Source organism: Protopterus annectens, chromosome 1.part2 (genome assembly GCF_019279795.1).
Source record: "Protopterus annectens isolate FY-2018-M chromosome 1.part2, PAN1.0, whole genome shotgun sequence".
NCBI lineage: Eukaryota > Metazoa > Chordata > Ceratodontiformes > Protopteridae > Protopterus > Protopterus annectens.
This window is the reverse complement of record NC_056727.1, coordinates 157,969,771-157,989,790: the sequence shown is the minus strand read 5'-3', so window position 1 is coordinate 157,989,790 and position 20,020 is coordinate 157,969,771. Positions and strand designations below refer to the sequence as shown.

Here is a 20,020-nt window from a genome sequence, read left to right as displayed (position 1 = left end):
TCTACTTGTTATTTGTATTTAATTTTCCTTTACAGGAATGTCTAAAGACACAAAAGTGTCGGGATTCAAGAAGTGTGACTCATGCTGTCAGAAAATGTCTCTGACAGATGGTCACACTTGTTGTGTCTACTGCTTGGGCTCCCTACACCTGCAGGACTCTTGCTCGGTGTGTCACGCCTTTAGTCCAAGAGTCCTGCAGGAGCGTAGGAATAAGCTTATCCTGAGGGGTTTGCTTAAACCTGAAGGATCACCGGCCAAGACTCAGTCAGTGAAACCTTCTAGGCTATCGAAGCTGTCGGCTCCCAGCTTGGAGCCGTCGCCGGGTATGGCTTCTGCTTCAACTTCGGTTCCGGCTGGAACTGAAGTACCTATCTCTACGTCAACTTCGGCTCCGACTGGAGCCGAAGTACCTATCTCTACGTCAACTTCGGCTCCGACTGGAGCCGAAGTACCTATCTCTCAGTCGGCTCCAACTCTTCCGTCAGAACCGTCAGGGAGTCGGAAACGCTCCAGGTCACCATCATTGGAGTCAATACACTCAGCTCCAGGGTCACCCTTATTGCAGTCTGAGCAGAGTCATTGATCCCACTCTTCTCGGTCGTCTAGGCTATCTGACCATGATTTGGATAGAGTGGTGAGCAGGCTTTTAAAGTTGCAGGCCCTGGCAAAAATTCTATCCAGCCCCCCTCACCAGGGTTCGGTTCTACCTGTTTCTCCAATAGTTCCTCCTTCGACTCATCCCTTGAGTTCAGAGCCGGAGCATGCTGTGGCTGGAACTGTGGGTCCGTCGGCACTGATACCTCCCCTTTCGGTGCCATCGTCGGCTCTCATCTCTTCCATGGTGCCGTCCTTGGAGGGATCTGGGTGCTGGGACTCCCTCGTCAGCTCCGAGGGGGCGAGTGGCATCGGACCCTTGTCCGACCCCATTCTCCCTCTCGGAGCTTCGGCGCAGGCGAGTTCGGCTCCTACATCGGCTTCAGAGCCGTCCCTCTCGGTGCCTGGAAGGATTCCGGTCTCTTCTATGGCATCAGGAAGGGGCACCTTCGAGGTCATGAGGAGTGTGCTGGCATCTGAGTCAGCCTCGCGGTCGGCCTCATCGGCTCCTCCCCCATGGTGCCTGCTCCTGCCCCTGCCTCTGCCCCTCCTCCAGACCCCAAGCGTGGAGAACAAGCGCTCTAGGGCACCCCATTGGGTGTATCTTCCTCTTCCGAGGCCTCCCCTGTTAATTCAGAAAAGCCCCCTCGAAAGAGAAAATGCAAGAGGAAGCATGTTGACTCCCCTGAGTCTGTCACTTCAGATACTGATTTGGAGGAGTCGGAAGGGTCCCCGAGATCCCCCTCTGAGGACGTCTCCTTCACAGACATCCTTGAAATCCTTAGGCAGAGGGGGAACTGGACTACCCTTAACCCTTCCGAGGATGAGTCGGTATTCCTGGACGCGTTTGGTTCCTGACCCTCCACCTCCTGAGTGTCTCCGCCTTTCGATCCACTAATGTCGGTGGTGGCTCGAAAGGCATGCTCTGCTCCAGACACAGTGGAACCAGCTCCCCCGTAGCCCACAAAATTTATCACCGCCCCTCAGGACAAGCAATTTCTGACCAAGGGTGTTCCCGTTGATGCCATGGTGGTAGCAGCTGCCACTAAAAAGGAATTTTGCTGAAACTTCTTCGTCTGTCCATCCCCCTAATAAGGAATCTAGGACGATGGACAGATATGGGAAGCGGATGTTTTCCTCAGTGACCTTTTCCATGAGGTCTCTGAACTATTTGTGCCATTTTACCCGCCTTCAAAGGGATCTCCTTAAAGAGTTAGGAGATACCCTTCAAGATCCATCAGGTGCGGGGGCTCAGTGTAGTAAACGCCTCCTTGCAGCTCATCTCTTATGCAGCCGATGGAGCAAGTAGGGCTGCAGGCACAGGTGTGGCTTTGAGGAGACACGCTTGGATGCATTTATGCAACTTTGCGGAACCCTTTAAGGCGTCTTTCACCAACACCCCCTTTGATGGTTCTACTCTGTTTGAACCACAGGTGAAGGATACCCTTACCAGGTGTGAGCAGGAAGGCAAGACTCTCTCTGCCGTTGGAGTCCGTTTTTCCACTCCTTCAAGACCGTATCCCAAGGGTCAGAAGAGTGGGAAGATGTGGTTCCGGAAATCCCAGGGAGCCGTGCCTGACACACGTGGAGAGTTCCCCTCCAGGGGCAGAGGAGGGAACAACAATAGATGCCACCCTAGGGGCAGGGGGCATCCGCAAAATCAGGGCCAAAGAGAATCCTTCTCTGAAAAGCCCTTCCAGCATCCCTGAAGTGCTGCCCGGCTGTCCACCTTCGGAGGCAGTCTGGGGAAGATTATCGCTGTACCCAGAAGCCTGGCAAAGTATAACAAAAGACAAATGGGTACTTTCTATCATATCCGAAGGCTACAAAATCCCCTTCTTTCGCACTCCCTACATTCCCAACAAATCCCTTCCAGATGTTCCACCCAATCTAAGGGATCAAGCAGTTCAAGAAGTTTCAAAACTGCTAAGAAAAAGAGCCATCCAGTCAGTCCCAGCAGACCAACAAGGATCCAGAATTTACTCAAGGTTCTTTTTGGTACCAAAAAAGACAGGGGATTGGAGACCCATTCTGGATCTCAGCAGACTAAACAGGCCTGTTCAAAGAGCAAAGTTCCGGATGGTCACACTACAGTCCATTTTACCCTTTCTGGGTCAGGACAATTGGATGTGCTCCATAGATCTTCAGGATGCGTACTACCATATCAAAATGCACAGACGCTCCAGAAGATTCCTCCGCTTCTGGCTGGGAGCCAGTCATTATCGGTTCAGAGCGCTGCCCTTTGGTCTCATCACAGTCCCCAAATGTTCAGTTCACCAAATGTTTGGCAGTAGTCACCGCTCACTTGAGACGGCAAGGATTCCAGGTGTTTCCATATTTAGATGACTGGCTCCTTACTGCAACCACCAGGCATCACCTGCTGCTAGCCAGAGACTACACCATCCAAACGTGCTCCACTCTAGGCATCACAATAAATTTCGAAAAGTCTGCATTGTCGCCTTGTCAATCTATCACCTTTATAGGCGCAAACTTAAACACAAAGGACATGTCATGACTCTACCAGTAGACAGAGTGTTAGCCATTCGACGACATGTGCAGGTCTTATTAGGATGCAAAAAGATTCAGGCCAGATTTGTCCTAAAAACATTGGGTTTCATGGCAGCGGGTATAATACTAGTCCCCCTTGCACGCTTTCATATGAGGATTCTTCACTGGATGCTGTTCACACAATGGTCTTTCCAGCAACTCCCAATGTCTCGCAGGGTAATGATCACACAGTCACGCAAAAACCAACTTGTTTGGTGGATGGTTTCCCCATCATTACACCAGGGCAGACCATTCGTTCTTCCTCCCCCAGTAGCTCGGGTGACCACAGACGCCTCCCTGATTGGGTGGGGGGCATTATCAGGGCAGAACAGTCCAAGGCACCTGGCAGTCTCACGAGTACCATCTGCATATCAATGTCTTGGAGATGAGAGCCGTGCTTTTAGCGTTGCAAGCTCTTCAGAACTCTCTTCCCACCGGGACTATTGCAATTCAAACAGAATATGGTCAGTGTGGTGGTGGCATCAACAAAGCGAGGGCGGAACCAGGGCAGAACAGTCCAAGGCACCTGGCAGCCTCACGAGTACCATCTGCATATCAATGTCTTGGAGATGAGAGCCGTGCTTTTAGCGTTGCAAGCTCTTCAGAACTCTCTTCCCACCGGGACTATTGCAATTCAAACAGACAATATGTCAGTGGTATGGTACATCAACAAGCAGGGCGGAACCAAGTCATGCCCCTTATGTCGATTAGCAGTCAGACTTTGGCAGTGGGCGATCTCTTCCCAATGGTTTCTGATAGCAGCGCACATCCCTGGGAAGTCCAACGTTATAGCAGACAGGCTGAGCAGAGCAATTCTCATGCCTCACGAGTGGTCGCTCAGTCAGACTGTGGCGGACAGAATCTTCCGCAAATGGGGTCAGCCTTCCTGTGACCTTTTTGCCACCCCTTTCAACAGCAAGTGCGACAATTTTTTCTCTCTCCTACCGCTTCCCGGACACCTCTCCAGAGACGCTCTAGTTCACGATTGGCCCCAGGGACTTCTTTATGCATTCCCTCCGTTCCCCCTGATTCCCAAACTAATTCAGAAAGCTACCACACTGGGATGCAAGATGATCCTCATTGCCCCTTACTGGCCTTGAAAATTTGGTTCCCCTTCCTGCATCATCACCTTCTGGAGCAGCCCTGGACCCTGGACCCAATTCCAGATCTCGTGATCTATCAATCAGGCGGGATGCACCAATCTCTTCAATCCCTCCAGCTCACTGCTTGGTTTCTCCACTTCCGACTTTAGCCAGGCTTCCCAACATCTCCCATTCGGTGCGTGAAATCATCTTATCCTCGCATAAGTCGACCACTAGAAAGACTTATGCTAGTAAGTGGAAACATTTTTCCTTATGGTCAGAGAATGGGAATATAGATCCCTTTTCAGCCCCTGTGCACCATATTTTAGATTTTCTAGCAGAACTTTTTCGAACTGGATCCTCTTCTGCCACGATTAGAGTTCAGCTAGCTGCAATTTCAAACTTTCATATGGGCCTATCTGATTCAAGCATCATGTCCCATAAGCTTTGTAAAGCCTTTCTGAAGGGGACCACTCTACTCAGGCCCCCCCAGTAAGAGATCCCCCTCCTCCGTGGGATCTGAATTTGATTTTAGCTTCCCTTATACTGCCCCCTTTTGAACAGGCAGCTTCTTGTTCCTTGAAGTTTCTTTCTTGGAAAACCCTTCTTTTGGTTGCAGTTACGTCGGCCAGAAGAGTTTCTGAACTTCAGGCTCTTTGTGTTCGTCCTCCTTACCTAGTTTTTCACAATGATAGAGTTTCTCTTCGGACTAATCCTTCCTTTCTCCCAAAGGTTACTTCTGATTGTAATTTGAATCAGTCCATTGAACCGCCCGTGTTCTTTACGAATTATTCCAACAAGGCAGAATACAAATTACATCAGTTGGACGTCCATAGACAATTGCGCTTTTACTTGCATAGAACCAAGCAATTCAGAAAATCAGACCAGTTGTTCCTGTCTTAGCTGAAGGAAAACAAGGCATACCGGTGTCAAAAGTCACCTTATCTAGGTGGTTGTCTTCTACTATTACCTTTATATATCAGTTGAGAAATAAAGACCTTCCTGCTAAACCGAAAGGTCACTCCACCAGAGCTTTAGCTACTTCTGTGGCTTTTCAGGCTAGATTGCCAATGGAAACTATTTGTGCGGCAGCTGCCTGGGCTAATCCACATACCTTCATTTCACATTATAAGCTGGATGTGGCTTCCAGAAGCAGAGCTGATTTTGGTTCCACTGTTCTGAAGAGTCTGTTATGATGAGTCACCCAGGATTGAGGTGCTAGGGACGCTGTCCCAACCAGCAAGAATGAAGGCGAGATAGACAACTTAACATTAAGAAGTTATGCACCTACCATAATGTTCCATGTTAGTTGTCTTCTTCTCGCCTTCTTTCTTGCATCCCACCCTCCATCCCCCTATCCTAGTAGACCGAGAAGAGTTCCTTAGGCTTCTTTATCACTGGCTGAGTCTTCTTTGGCTGTTACTTCTGACTGTCAGTCTCTCCAGCAGTTTCCTGTATCCAGCTACAGTTACTGTATTATCATGATTATTATTATTATGTCTGTAGTTAGGTTACCAAACGAGATCTGGGTATCTAGCGCAAGGCATCATGGGATATAGGGGGTCCTTGAGCTAGTAAGCAGCTTTCGAGCTTTTGAAGATGGCTGAGTCGGAGCCGAGGATCGGCTCCAAACCCAACCAGCAAGAAAGAAGGCGAGAAGAAGACAACTAACATGGAACGTTATGGTAGGGACATAACTTCTTATTTTTTGCTTCCCAGACAACAGTATACTTATCGTTGTATATAAGGTTGAGTTATACAGCGTTAAACAGAAACATTTTATGCATTTTGTGTTCCTTTCAATGATTTGATCAGCAGTACCTATAACTTTGTTATTAGTATGTCTGTATTCATGTAACTTTTTCTGGCCTGTTTTCTGAGCACAACTGATTCTAAAGAACAATGGAGAACACTTACAATCTGATGTCATTTTCATTCGGTCCTCAACCTGTGGGTTTCAGGTCTGACTCGGCTGCTTTCTAAAGCTTAGGCCCAGAGGCTGAAGCTTCTCCCCTACCCATAATGCTTCATTCCCACCAATTACCTCAGATCTCATTTGCCTCTCACAGGAAAAGCATCTTGATCCACTTTCTCAAGCTCTGTGTTTTGGATATTACATTTAAGTCCATATTTTCTCCCTTTTGTCTGGTGTTTTTTATACTACTACTACTACTACTTTCTTCCTATCTCTTATGCTTTTCTTTAGAAAAAAAGTCTTCTCGTTTTCTGCTTTTGAAATAGCGATCGCTGGCCATTTTCTTTGGCAGGAGTTACTTTTCTTTCCTCTCTCCTTCTTACTTAACTGTTAAGAACATGTCTGATAAGTCCCTTATCTGCTGGCCACAGGGAGTGCGTCTGTTCTCTCCCTGCTCACCTCGAAGCCTGCTGTTCTATTTGCAAGAGGTTTCACCAGAGAACACTGGCCAACAGAAGAAATAATCTTATCCTAAAGGGCCTTCTGCTTTCTTCAGCCCCAACTGCAGGTTCTTGCACATCAAGGGCTCAACCCCCCCCAAATCAGAAAATCATAACGACATCTGGGAGTGCAGTAAATGTTCCCCGAGAAAGTCGTCTTCTTCCTCTGACGAGCCTCTATCCAAGGTGGTGCTGGATCCGAGTAAGTTCATGTAGTCGTCTCCAAGCTCCCCTGCCATCAGAGCCTACTCCTTCAACCAGAGGGTCTCTCCCTAAAGAGAGATCCCCCAAGACTACATCCAGGCCACCTTCTACAGCATCATCTGTCAGGTCCTCCCACAGCCTTTCTGAATCCGAGGTGGACCGATTAATGAGGCAGTTTGTTCAGACTTGGATCCAGATTTGGGGGGGGGGGGGTCTTACAAGCCCTGTCCCCTGCCAGGTCCATGGACAGACGATCAACTTTCAGACCATTAGCTCCTTCTCTGATCTGACCTCCTGCTTGGAATCCTCGGATCCAAAGGCCCCAAGAGTCAAGGTGTCAGAGCCAGTGTCGCTCGTCTGGTCAGGATAAAAAAGACAAACATTCGTGGGTTCTGTTCAAACAGCTTTATTACACACAAACACATCAGAAATGAGGCTTTGTAACATAAACTTAAACATATAAACAGAATGACTAATGCACTCGTACATGTTAACATTCTGGCTGTTCTCTCAAAATGGCAATGCTGCCTGCACCTGCTCAGTATTTATATGCAAGTGTTACATCTGGAAATGCTTCTTAAAGGTACATACACATGCTCTGATCTACAGCCTCAATTTTTGAGAAATAATCCTTGTATGAAATGACAGTATTCAATGACATGCAATTTACAGAAGTGATCTGTTATACAGAACTAATTATTTGACATGCAGTCATACAAAATTAGACGCATAGAAAACAATCATGTCCAAGTTGCTGTATATTTGGACTTGAAGTGCAACCTGACAGCGTAATATAAAAGTCAAAATTGGATCTAGCAGCAGGGACCGTCATCAATGAATGTTCAACTCGGCAGACATCTGGGACATCATCAGAAACAGAAATGGATACTGTGACACGTTCTTCGGTACGAGCATTCCCTGGGTTGCTCTAAGATCTAGAGTCTGCATCACAGGTTCAATGCTGCAGTATCGTTTCTGATATAGGAAGATGATGTGTGCAGATGTTCTTCTTGTTTCACTGTTGCAGTCATCACGTTTGGGTTATCTGCTTGCAGCTAGCCCTCAGTCGGCCTGATTATCAAAGTCTTGGGTTCTGCATCAGTTGCTGTCTCATCTTCCATGGCGTCAGGTAGTCAGGGGTATAAAGCATGCAGCCGACGCCATTACATCAGTCTTTCTTGGTGTGCGGTGCCCGAAGCAGAAGCATTTCACAAGTGTCAGTTGGCCAACTCCTGAATTTTTTTTTTTCGAGTTTCAGATCCGAAGTCTTCAGCTAAGCTAAGTACCCCATTGGGGAGCCTTTTACTTGCTCTAAACCGATGTCAGTAAAAGTTAACAATTGTATTTCTTGTGGAAAGCAAATACCTCATAAAGATTTTAATTCGTACTGCATTCCTTGCCTAGGCCCAGACCACGACATACCTCGCTGTCAGTTTTGTGCCTTATTCAAATCTCGTACTATTCGTCATCGGTTCATTTTCGCATCTGAATATTTTGGTACTCGGTTCAATTATCCAGAATTGGCTTCAGTAAGCCACCTGACTACCGACATTCCGAAAAAATGCAAAGATAAAGACAGAGACAGACCGCACAGGTCCAAAGCTGCCGACGACGCTTCTCCTAAGCTAGTCGCCATTTCTCCGGTACTCAGTAAGGTGCTTTTGCAGCCCCTGATACCCCCTACTTCAGATTCGTAGGCCTCTACTGAGACCCATTCGGAGTCTGGTATGCCGCGAGATGCTTCTTTGACTATGGAACCTGCGGATGTCTCTACCTTGGATGGGTCTGGAGCTGCTGTGCAGGCACCACCTTCTGAGGGTGTATTCAGGCCTACTGACTTGCATATTAAACCGACGCCATCTTCTTCTTCAAGGCCTAAAACCGATCCATTCCTAGAAAACCGACGTCCAGACCGAATGTTCAGGCCCCTGTGCCTAAAAAACAAATGATAAGAATGGCTGAAGACCTTATTACTCTAATCAGAGGAAGCCACCCTTCTTCCTCTAAAAGACCTAGAACTGATTTTCCTTTTGATTCTTCTGATCAGGATTCTGAAATTTCTGTTTTTTTCTGATGACCAGGATTTGCCCTTATCTACCTATGATCATTCTGATGCAAAGGTCTCCATTCCCTCTGCTTCCCCTCCAGAGGATTTCTCTTTTGGTGAAACCTTGCATACTCTTAGGGAGCATTTCTGCTGGGAAAGGCCAGGATTTCACTGACTCCAAAAAGAGGCTTAGGGAATTATTACTCCTGCCTCAACACAGGCCTTTAGCTATCCCTCCTGTACTGGACATTGTAGATGATGCCTTCTCGGAATCTAGCTTGGCCCCTGACACTTTACCTCCTGCTCCCAGAACACCTGATATGTATTACAGGGTACCTGACTCTCACAAGTTCCTCTTTAAAAATCCTACTGTGGATCCTGAGACCATTTCACAGGGACCCAAGGGCATTAAGGCCACTACTGCCAAAAATCCTACCTCCTCTGATAGAGATTCCAGGGCGCTGGATAGATGGGGTAAGAAGGTATACACTTCTGCAGCGTTAGCCATTAGGGCCTTAAACTGCCATTTTCATATGAAGTATCAGCAGCATATTATTGGATTGCTTAAACAGAAAATTATGTTAATTCCTGACTGTGCTGAAAATAAAGAAATACAAGATTTAATGCATTCTGCTGAACAAGTGGGAAAACATACTTTGCAATGTGGTTTTGATTCATTAGCGGCATCTTGTAGGGCTGCTGTCACTGGGTCTGAACTTAGAAGGCATGCTTGGCTTAAGGAGCAATCTTTGCCAGATCATGTTAAAGCTAAATTACTGGATGCTCCCTTAAACCAAGACCGTCTGTTTGGCAACAAAGCAGAAGTACTTAAAAAGATGGAGGAAAAAGCTAAATCTATGCAAACTGTTAAAGATTTCCTGCAAGTACAGCCTCCCAGATTTAGTAGGCATTGGCCCTATAAGAATTGTGCCTTTCCTGCCTCTTGCAGGCCTTCTCAGTCCAAACTCAGAGCCAGTAGAACACCCAGGCTTCAGTCCCAGGGTGCTCACAGGACTAAGTAGTGGGGGGCTTCCACTTCCAAAGCAGGGAATAGTAAGACTCCCCCCTATGATAAACTGTCTCAATGACTTAACTTTAAACCTTCCAAGCCCTACTGAACTGACTGTTTCTTTAGGGGGAAGATTGCCCTGCATGCAAATAATTGGGAACTCATTACCCAGGACAAATGGGTTTTAAATATAGTTTCCCAAGGATACCGATTCCACTTCCACTCCTTACCCAACCCCAAACGGTTGGCCAAACCTACCCCCAAATCAGTGGGCAGAGGCTCAAAAGCAGGTTCTCTCTCTTAAGCATCAGGGCTATTCTACCTGTCCCAGAAGAAGAATGGGGGCAAGGTTTTTCCTCAAGACTTTTCATGGTACCCAGGAAAGACAATTCCTTGTCTCCTATCCTAGACCTGTCTGTCCTAAACACATTTTTGGTATATCCAAAATTCAAGATGCTAACTCTTCATCAGCTGCTTCCCATGCTAGGCAAAAATGCCTGGTTGGCAACACTGGATTTAAAGGAAGCCTACCTGCACATCCCAATAAGGGAATCTTGCAGAAGATACCTACGCTTCAGAGCAGGCTACATGCATTGTCAGTTCTCTGCACTGCCCTTTGGCTTCCCTACTGCGCCCAGGGTATTCAGAAAATGCCTAGCTCCAGTCATTGCATTTTGCAGGCAAAGAAATATTCAAATATACCCATACCTGGACGATTGTCTAATTCAGGCAGAAAGGATCTGGCATTTGTAAAGAAATTGATAACTTCTCTGAGGTACACCATAAACGAAAAGAAATCAAATCTTGTACCCTGCCAACAAATTGTATTCCTGGGAGCAAGCTTGAATACAACTTCCCAGATGGCCTACCTCACGCCAGAGAAACAAGTTAATTTGACAGCCTACTTCAATTTACTGGCCACAAAGACCCATCTATCTGCAAGGAAAATACTGCAAGCACTGGGGTTCATGGCCTCTTGCATTCTGCTAATTCCATATGCAGGACTGCATATGAGGAAACTACAATGGTATCTAAAAAGCCTATGGTGTCAACATTCTCAGGATCTAGAATCAATGATTCCTATCATACCTTGTCTAAAGATAGAGTTCCTCTGGTGGGAAGAGGCCTGCCACCAAAACAAGGGACGACTATTCTTTCTACCCCCTGCCACCCAAACCCTAACAGCAGACTCATCAGACTATGCATGGGGGGCTCACTTGGCAGGGCAGTGCATTCAGGGCAAATGGAACCCAAGTCAAATGCACCTACATATCAATCAAAAAGAAATGTTAGCTGTACAGAATGCTCTGACAGCCTTCAAGGACCACATTCTTACAAGACAAATATTGGTAAAGACGGACAACACCACTGTTATGTGGTACATAAACAAGCAGGGGGGAACCCACTCATACTCTCTCTGCAGACTAGCCATGGCTCTGTGGAACACAGCCTTGAGCTACCAAGTGCACCTACAGGCTCAATTCCTGCCAGGAAAGCTAAATACACTGGCAAACGACCTAAGCAGAAATCTCATGGACCCACACGAGTGGAAACTGGAACCAAAGATATTCAACATGTTGAGAAACAAATGGGGGAGCCCAGAGATGGACCTGTTTGCCTCCCCTCAGAACTACCAATTGGACGCATTCTACACAAGCACTCCTCACAAACAGGCTTGGAAAGTGGATGTCCTGTCCTTCACCTGGAAAAACCTATAAGTTTATGCATTTCCCCCTCTGCCTCTCCTTTCCAAAGTGCCACTAAAGATTAAACAGGACAAACCAAGGACAATACGGATTGCACCGGACTGGCCTCGTCAACACTGGTACCCCCTCTTGCGCAGTGTGTCACTGCTGGCACCATGGCACCTGCCTCAGACCCCTGCCTTGCTGTCCCAGCAGGAGTGCCAGATTCTGCACCCACAGCTTCAAACCCTGAACCTTGCAGCCTGGCTAATTACCTGAACTCTCCATTACCATCCCTCAGTAAGCAAGTGATGGATGTCATTCTGGAGGCAAGGAGGCCTAGTACTACAAAATCCTATGCTGAAAAATGGAAAAGATTCTGTTCCTGGAGCCAAACTCAGGGGATGGGCACAGCAGTACCCAATTTACCCCAGATTCTTCAATACTTAACTGAGATGCTTCACAAGGGCCTTTCCTTCCATCAAAATTCATGCCTCAGCCATTTCAGCACATTATATCACAGAACCACCCCTCTTCTCTCATCCACTGCTGAAACAATTCCTCAGAGGGGCCAAAAACTTAAGACCACCCAGGAGAGCCCCTACTCCAGCCTGGAACCTTAACTTTGTATTGGAAAAGCTCACTCTTCCTCCCTTTGAGCCAGCTGCAAATGCAGAGTTGAAATTCCTTTCTTGGAAAACAGCCTTCATTCTAGCCATCACTTCAGTAAGAAGGGTGTCTGAATTACAGGTCCTCATGGCAGTGGAGCCTTTCTTCATCTTTCATGCGGACAGGGTGTCCCTCAGGACCAATCCCTCATTTATGCCCAAGGTGGTATCCAGTGTGGGCCTTAATCAGTCCATTCATTTGCCAACCTTCTTTTCTAATCCACAGAACAAAGGGGAATGAATAGTACACTCCTTGGATGTGCACAGACAACTTAGATTTTACTTGGACAGGACTAAGCCTCTCAGGAAATCTGAACAGCTGCTGGTGACATTTGCTGCAGGGGCAGAGGGGAAGGCCATTTCAAAGCAAACCATTTCTAAGTGGCTAGGCCATTGCATTAATTTCTGCTATAAGCATCATGGAAAACCTACCCCACAGGGGATAAGACCACATCCAGCCAGGGCTGCATCTACCTCTACAGCCTTTCTCAGAGGTGTCCCTACCAGGGACATCCTAGAAGCTGCTACCTGGAGTTCTGTACATACCTTCACCAAGCATTACTACTTGCCAATTTTTTCTAAATCCAGAGCTGGCTTTGCCACTGCAGTCTTGCAGGGCCTTTTAGCTGGTCCAAATGCTATCTAATCGCCTCCTCCCATCCTTAGCTTTGGGAATCTATCCAGATGTGATGACTGCAACAGTGAAACATGAAGAACATAGTACAGTTGTGTACACTTACCATAAACGTAGATGTTCGAGTGTATTCATTGTTGCAGTCCTGGTTACCCTCCCTCCAGCCCCCTGACTTTTATTGACTATACCTCTATTCTTGTTTACTATGCTTAAAACTTTTTGGTGTATTTGCTTTTTTGTTGGAGGTGTAACCTTGTATATAATTGCTACCCATTATGGGGGAACCTGACATCTGGGGCAAGAAAAACTGATGTAATGGTGTCGGCTGCATGCTTTATACCCCTGACTACCTGACGTCATAGAAGATGAGACAGCAACTGACGCCGGACCCAAGACTTTGATAATCAGGCCGACTGAGGGCTACCTGCAAGCAGATAAACCCAAATGTGATGACTGCAACAGTGAATACACTTGGACATCTACATTTATGGTACGTGTACACAACTGTACTTTTCTCATATATTCTACCCTCATATTCCACTAAGTAGGATCTCAGCTCAGTACATATACCTCTCACTTGACCAATTCGATCAAAGCCTTTTGCCGTTTGCATCCTCACTGTCTCTCCTTCTTTTAATGGACGAAGAAATCTGCTTGTTTTTTCATAGCTGGACTTCTGAGAAGAATGGGCTTTGACTGCTCTGTTGTTTTTAGCATTAGGCACCAACAAACTAGAATTGTGATAGGCAAGGTTGTTCTGGTTTGCCTAGATAGTAGCCTCTGAGCGGACGAGACAATTAGATTGTCATGGGGCATATTTGTAAGATTAAGTAAATTCAAGAAGATGTTTGTGTTGTCATGCTTTGACCTTTCTAGAAGTTGCTTTGCACTCTGTACTGCATGTTCAGCAAGGCCATTTGACTGAGGATATTCAGGACTGCTAGTAACATGGATGAAGTCCCACTCTTTTATCAAATCACTGAAACGATTGACTGGTAAACTGAGAACCGTTGTCAGAAGTAACTGTGTGTGGACTACCATGGACTGAGAAATGACATTTCATCTTAGTAATAGCACTGGACATTAGGTTAGGTAGCCAATCAATTTCAAACCAGTTCGAATAAGAGTTTACCAACACTAAGCAATGTTGACTGTTCCACTCAAGTATGTCATTTGCTGCTATTGACCAAGGTAGTTCAAGAATTTGGCTCAGCTGAAGTGACTCATTTTGCAAATGCTGCTTAGTACTTTTGCGCACTGAACAAGAAGAAAACACTTTATCAATGTATTTTGCTAGAGAAGGCCAAAATACTAGTCCTCTTGCCCTTCTTTTGGTAGAATTGGAACCTGGGTGGGCACGATGTAAAATAATGTATCCTTGCTCTAAGGAAGTAAGAACAACAACTTTTGGAACTTAAATGATACCATCTTCCATCAGCATCTCATCTCTATATGAAAAGTATGGTTGTACTTCTGGTGGTACACTGGGTTGCTTTGATGGCCATCCTACGTTGATGAAGAGGTTGAGCTTTTGCAAAATTGGGTCAGTTTTTGTATGATCTCTCAGCTCAAGTCTCGTGGTAGAAAAGTTGCACACTTCCATAATATCAAAGTCAAAATTCTCTGCATCAAGCTGTTCCGTAGTATTTCTGGGAGATCTGGATAAGGTATCAGCCAGATAGTGAATTTTACCCTTTGTATAGACAACTTTGAAATTGTAATTTTGCAATTTAAGCATCATTCTTTGTAGTCTTGCTGGAGCGGAATGCATAGGCTTCTTTAACATAGTATCTAGAGGCTGATGGTCAGTTTCTATCTGGATTGCTCGCCCATAAGTATAATCATGGAACTTCAAACATGTGAACACAATTGCCAAAAGTTCCTTCTCAGTTTGAGCATACTGCATCTCAGTTTGGGTAAGAGTTCTAGATGCATAGGCAACAGGTCTGACCTCTTGAAGAATAACAGCACCAAGATCGAACTTTGAAGCATCCCAGGAAAGAACTACTGGTTTGTGGACATCATAGTATCTTAATGTAGGTGGGTTAGCAGTTTGGTGTTTGAGGTTATCAAATGCTGTCTGGTGTTGTTCTAACCATGACCATGCAACATTTTTGCATGTCAGCTCTCTTAAAGGTGCTGATAACTTACTAAAGTCAGGGATAAATTTGCCCAAATAGTTAACCATACCAAGAAAACGCTGTAGGGCTTGGACATTCTCTGGAGTTGGCATCTGAGGAATGCCTGCTTGTTTAGAAGGATCTGGTCGTAAGCCTGTACTAGTAATTAAGTGACCTGCATAAGTACCTTCTGGTAGTCTAAATTAGCACTTCAAAGGATTGAGCTTTAAATTCACTTTACGTGTTCTGTCCAGAACTTTCCTGAGGTTTCTGTCATGCTCTGTTTCACCATTACTTCCAACTAGTAAATCATCAACTATTATTGCATACTGAGCCTGAAAAAATTTGCTCCATTGCACGATAAAAGATTCACTGGCAGAATTTATTCCAAAAGGCATCTTGAGGAATCTATCTACCAAATGGGGTACTAAATGCAGTCAGTAGTGAAGATTTGTGATCAAGCATCACTTGTCAAAATGAACTCTTTGCATCTAAGACAGGAAAAACAGTGGCATTTGGCATGAGGGTTGCAATCTCCTCGACTGTACGCATAGGATGATGAGGTCTTTTTAATGCGTTAAGTCTCTTGGGTCAATGCATATTCTGATTTTATCTGAATTTTTCTTACGAGCAGCTACCATAGAAGACACACTCTCAGCAAGTTCTGTGACTGGACAAATCACACCTTGCTGCACCATTTTGTCTAACTGGACCTTAACTTTGTCCTGCATAGCTATTTGAAGTCTTCTTGCTGGTCTAAACACTGGACTGACCTCTGGGTCTACTTTCATGGAGTAGACCCAGGATGTTTGCCTAGCTTGTCGTCTAAAACATCAGCATACTCTGATAAAATACCGTTACTGATGCTGGAACTGGGACATGTGCTTACATTATGTACTTCTTTGGTAAAAGAAAGCAGTTTCATTCTCAAACTGTCTCTGAGACCTACTAATGACTGCACGGGTCTTCAGACTACATAAAACTGCAAGCCATAACTGTTCCCAGCCAAATAGCATGAACTACTAAACATTTGGTTTGAATCTCTTCACCTCCATAAGCAACAAGCTTCGCACAATTGACCAAATTAAGTTGCTCACCAGCCCTCACTTTAACAAATGTTTCTGCTGACATTACATTACACTTTGAACCAGTGTCTGCTTTGAGCTCTGTGGGTTTACCATTGATCAGGACAGTACAAAATTCTTCTTTTCCAACAAATCTACTGCATTAGTGAAGAATTGTTAAAACAAAAATTAATGTACAAAGAAACTGTTTATATTTTGAAATATGGTACAATGATTCCAAAAGGCTTGAACAGTGATTTAAACTGGAAGTGTTTGCTTTAAGAAATATTTTATGATATAATTGACAAATTGGTAGTAATTAAGAAGGTGGGCGGCCACGGTGGTGCAGCGGTTAGCGTTGCCCCCTCACAGCAAGAGGTTCTCCGGTTTGATTCTCGGCTGGGGTGCCTACTGTGCGGAGTCTGCATGTCCTCCCTGTGGTCGCGTGGGTTTTCTCCGGGTGCTCCGGTTTCCTCCCACATCCCAAAGACATGCAGTAGGCAGATTGGACACTCTAAATTGGCCCTAGGTGTGAGTGTGTGCGTGTGTGTGCCTTCTGTGGAAGGTTGGGCGCCGGGCTGGCAACTCGACACCGTAAAACTCCACTGCCAATGAGCGGACAGATGATCCGCTGTGGCGACCCCTAACCGGGAAAAGCCGAACAAGGAAGAAGAGGTAGTAATTAAGAAGGTGTTATATAAGAATGGTTATTTTGTATGTGTTTTATTCCATGAAGGTGTTTTTACTGAGATGCTAGAATAAAGGATTGGTTTCAGTAGCTGTTTTCTTTGTTTGGAGTCTTAACACATTGGTATCCTGTTGTATTCAGGAGTGGAGAGGAGAGGTGTTGTTGAGAATCTACTGCATTAACCTTTTCACCAACTACTGATACACCATCTGCATAGAAAGCAGGGTTGCAGCATTCTACGTGCTCAACTTGCTTTTTTGAATGACCGTTTTTAATAACTGAATGAGGCTTGCATGATTTACAAAACTTTTGAAAATTATTCCATTTTTTACACTTGTGGTATTGCTGACCAAATGCTAAGCACTTCTCTCTTCTAGACTCATGGTTGGCTCCACAATTACGACAGTTAACAACAAGACTTGACTTGGTTTTGCTGACTCACTGTTATACTGTACTGAGCATGCTCCTTTTACTGAACTAATCTTGGAACTTGATGGAAAGCTCCGGGTTTTCCGTGCCACACCCACAGGGGTTGCTACTGCCATGTGCTTAGGCCTGTTTCTGCTTGCCACGTATTGCATGCTAAGTTTGCTTTAGAGGCTGCTGAAACCATTCCACAAATCTCTATGGCTTTGCTTAATGTGAAATCACTGTCACAAAGCAAAATCTTTCTCACTGCGGCACTAACACCACGCACAAGCCTATCCTTTATTAACTCATCTTTCAAGTCACCAAATCTGCATGTTTTGGCTTTGTTTCTCAAGTCAGTGATATAAGCTGCAAAAGTTTCACCTGGCTTTTGGTCTCTTTTATAAAATAAGTGCCTCTCTAATGTAACATTTGTCTGGGGGGTTGCACATTTCTCTAAATTTACTTTTTACATACTCTGGGGTCTTCCCTTGATTCAGCCGGTACTACAATATGACAGTTTGCACCCTCTCCTGCATATACGTCTGGTGCATACACAAGTGAATGCTCTCTTTCCGTAGCTTCTGACCCAGCTAAGTTAAACAAAACGAATGCCCGTGTACGTGCATCTTTGTTAGAAAAACCTGCTTGTAAGAAAATCTTGTATTCCTGCTTGATTACTGTCCAGTTCTCTGCTATGTTATGATCAAACGCAAGTGGACTTGGTCTGCAAAATGCCTCTGCCATATCAACACACAGTAGTGAAGGTGCTTGAAATTATGCACGAACATGCAAACATAAATATATATATATATTTATATGCCAGTACTTGTAATTCTGCCCAGTAGCACAATAAACTCTTTGAAATAACTGCACTTTGCCAAATACATCTCCGTTGTACAAGAACACCTTAAAATCATTGTACTTTGTGAAACCACTCCTTATCAATGTAAGAAATACTTCAGAATGACTGCACTTTGTGAATAAACTGTACAGAGCACAACAACCTTTCAAAATGGCTGTTCTTTGCAAAATAACTCTGCACAGTGTAAGAAACACTCTGAAATGGTGGCTTTCTGCAAGTAAATGCACACAGCACAAAACATTTTTTGAAATGGCTGTACTTTGATTGCACTTTGCAATATAACTGTACTTTGGACACAACAAACTCTTTCAAATAATTGCACTGTAATAAAGCACATAATCTGCAAACACTTTGCGCACAATGAGATACTTCTGACAACTCTAGTTATGTTTTGAATGGCTTTGGTCAATGCAAAATAATAGTTTGTGACTAGACACAGTCTTTTACTAAGTGACATTGTCACCTTGATGTTTAAGCTTAATTTGCCCTTTTATTGTACTCATTTTGCCCTTTTAATCTCTTTTCTTGCTCATGCTTGTTGTGCAAACCAAAGGTAATTCTGAGCCCGATATTAATATTTTGCTAGTTTTATCAAATATCATGGTTTCAAACATTTAGTTTAATTAATAATGCGTTTTGTGCCTTTCGTTTGCTTAATAATACATTTTTGTGCTACTCGTTTGATTAATAATGCGTTTTGTGCCTTATACATGCGCCATTTTATTTTCTTTGCCAAATAAATCATTTGTGCAGTTTTCTTTACCTTTAGCTAATTTCTGGCCCTTTTTCATTTGTCTGTGCTCCGTTTCACTCCACCTGCTTAATCTGCCTTCACTTTCAACTCTGCACCTCATGGCTCAAAGAAGTTGATTTTCTAATCCTAGTTCTGACACCATGTCACTCGTCTGGTCAGGATAAAACAGACAAATATCCATGGGTTCTGTTCAAGCAACTTTATTACACACAAACACATCAGAAATTAGGCTTTGTAACTTAAACTTAAATACACTTATAAACAGACTGACTACTGCACTTATACATGTTAACACATTTGTTTCATTTGTTTGCAGTTAAAAGCATTCACTAGAGTCTCCTTGCTCCTTTATCTGTTTAAAACTTTAATTTAGTGGCTCACTGCTGTTTTTCTGCTGTGATAAACATTTCTGTAGCGTTTTCTGCCTAAAATAGTTTCCCACCCTACCTCCGTATTGGTATCTTGTTCTTATACTTGGTGGGTTTATAGTTGCCTGGCCCTACTGTAAATTTGATCTGGGACAGTCCTCCCAGTCTAGTGTTATTAGCTCATTCTACCTAATACAAAGAGAACAATTGAGAAGGCCAACCCACTTAGTTTCTTAACCTTGAATTGACTTCTGTTCCTCCATGCTCCCTTTCCACTTTACAAAAAAAAAAAAAACACTTTGCTAGAATCTACTATTGCTAGAATCTCCTTGTGTTCTGACTGAGTGTGCTTCTCAAACAATATGGAAATATAGAGCTGATTAGTATATTTGTTGGCACTTTTAACTGTTCAGAATTGAATAAAACAATTGAATTCAGTTCACAATACCGTTTGAATAAATTGCATTTATTTAAACTGTATTTTAATATTGCTGCAACTCAATTGTTCTAGCTTGCACTGCATTTGAATTGTTTTAGTGCTGTTTTAGCTGCTTTTGTGTGTAAAAAAAAAAAAAAGTTCTAAGCTTGTTTCCTGCCTTTCCTGTAACTAGTCTAGTCCAGATACAGATTTGCTGTATCCAGGACTGTTTGTTAGCTTCTGAGCCCCCCCCAAGCCTTTCTGTGTTGGAGGGAAGCCTTCTAGCTTATCAGTGGGAGTGGTAAGCACTAGGTAGCCTATCTACCATAAGAGGTGTGGTTTCTGGCCCAGAAATTGTAGTTTATTGGCCGTTTGGGCAGTTTTTTCATCTTTTTCAACTTTCTGGTTTAAAAGCCTGTGTTTGCTCTTGTTTCCTACCTTTCCTGTAAC

General features: G+C 44.4%; 1 protein-coding gene across 3 annotated transcripts in view; it reads left to right on the top strand.

Annotated features, from left to right (window-relative positions):
- The window catches only part of PPP1R21 (protein phosphatase 1 regulatory subunit 21), a 1,169,673-nt gene that overhangs the window by 786,467 nt on the left and 363,186 nt on the right, over positions 1-20,020 (top strand). The window lies entirely within an intron of this gene.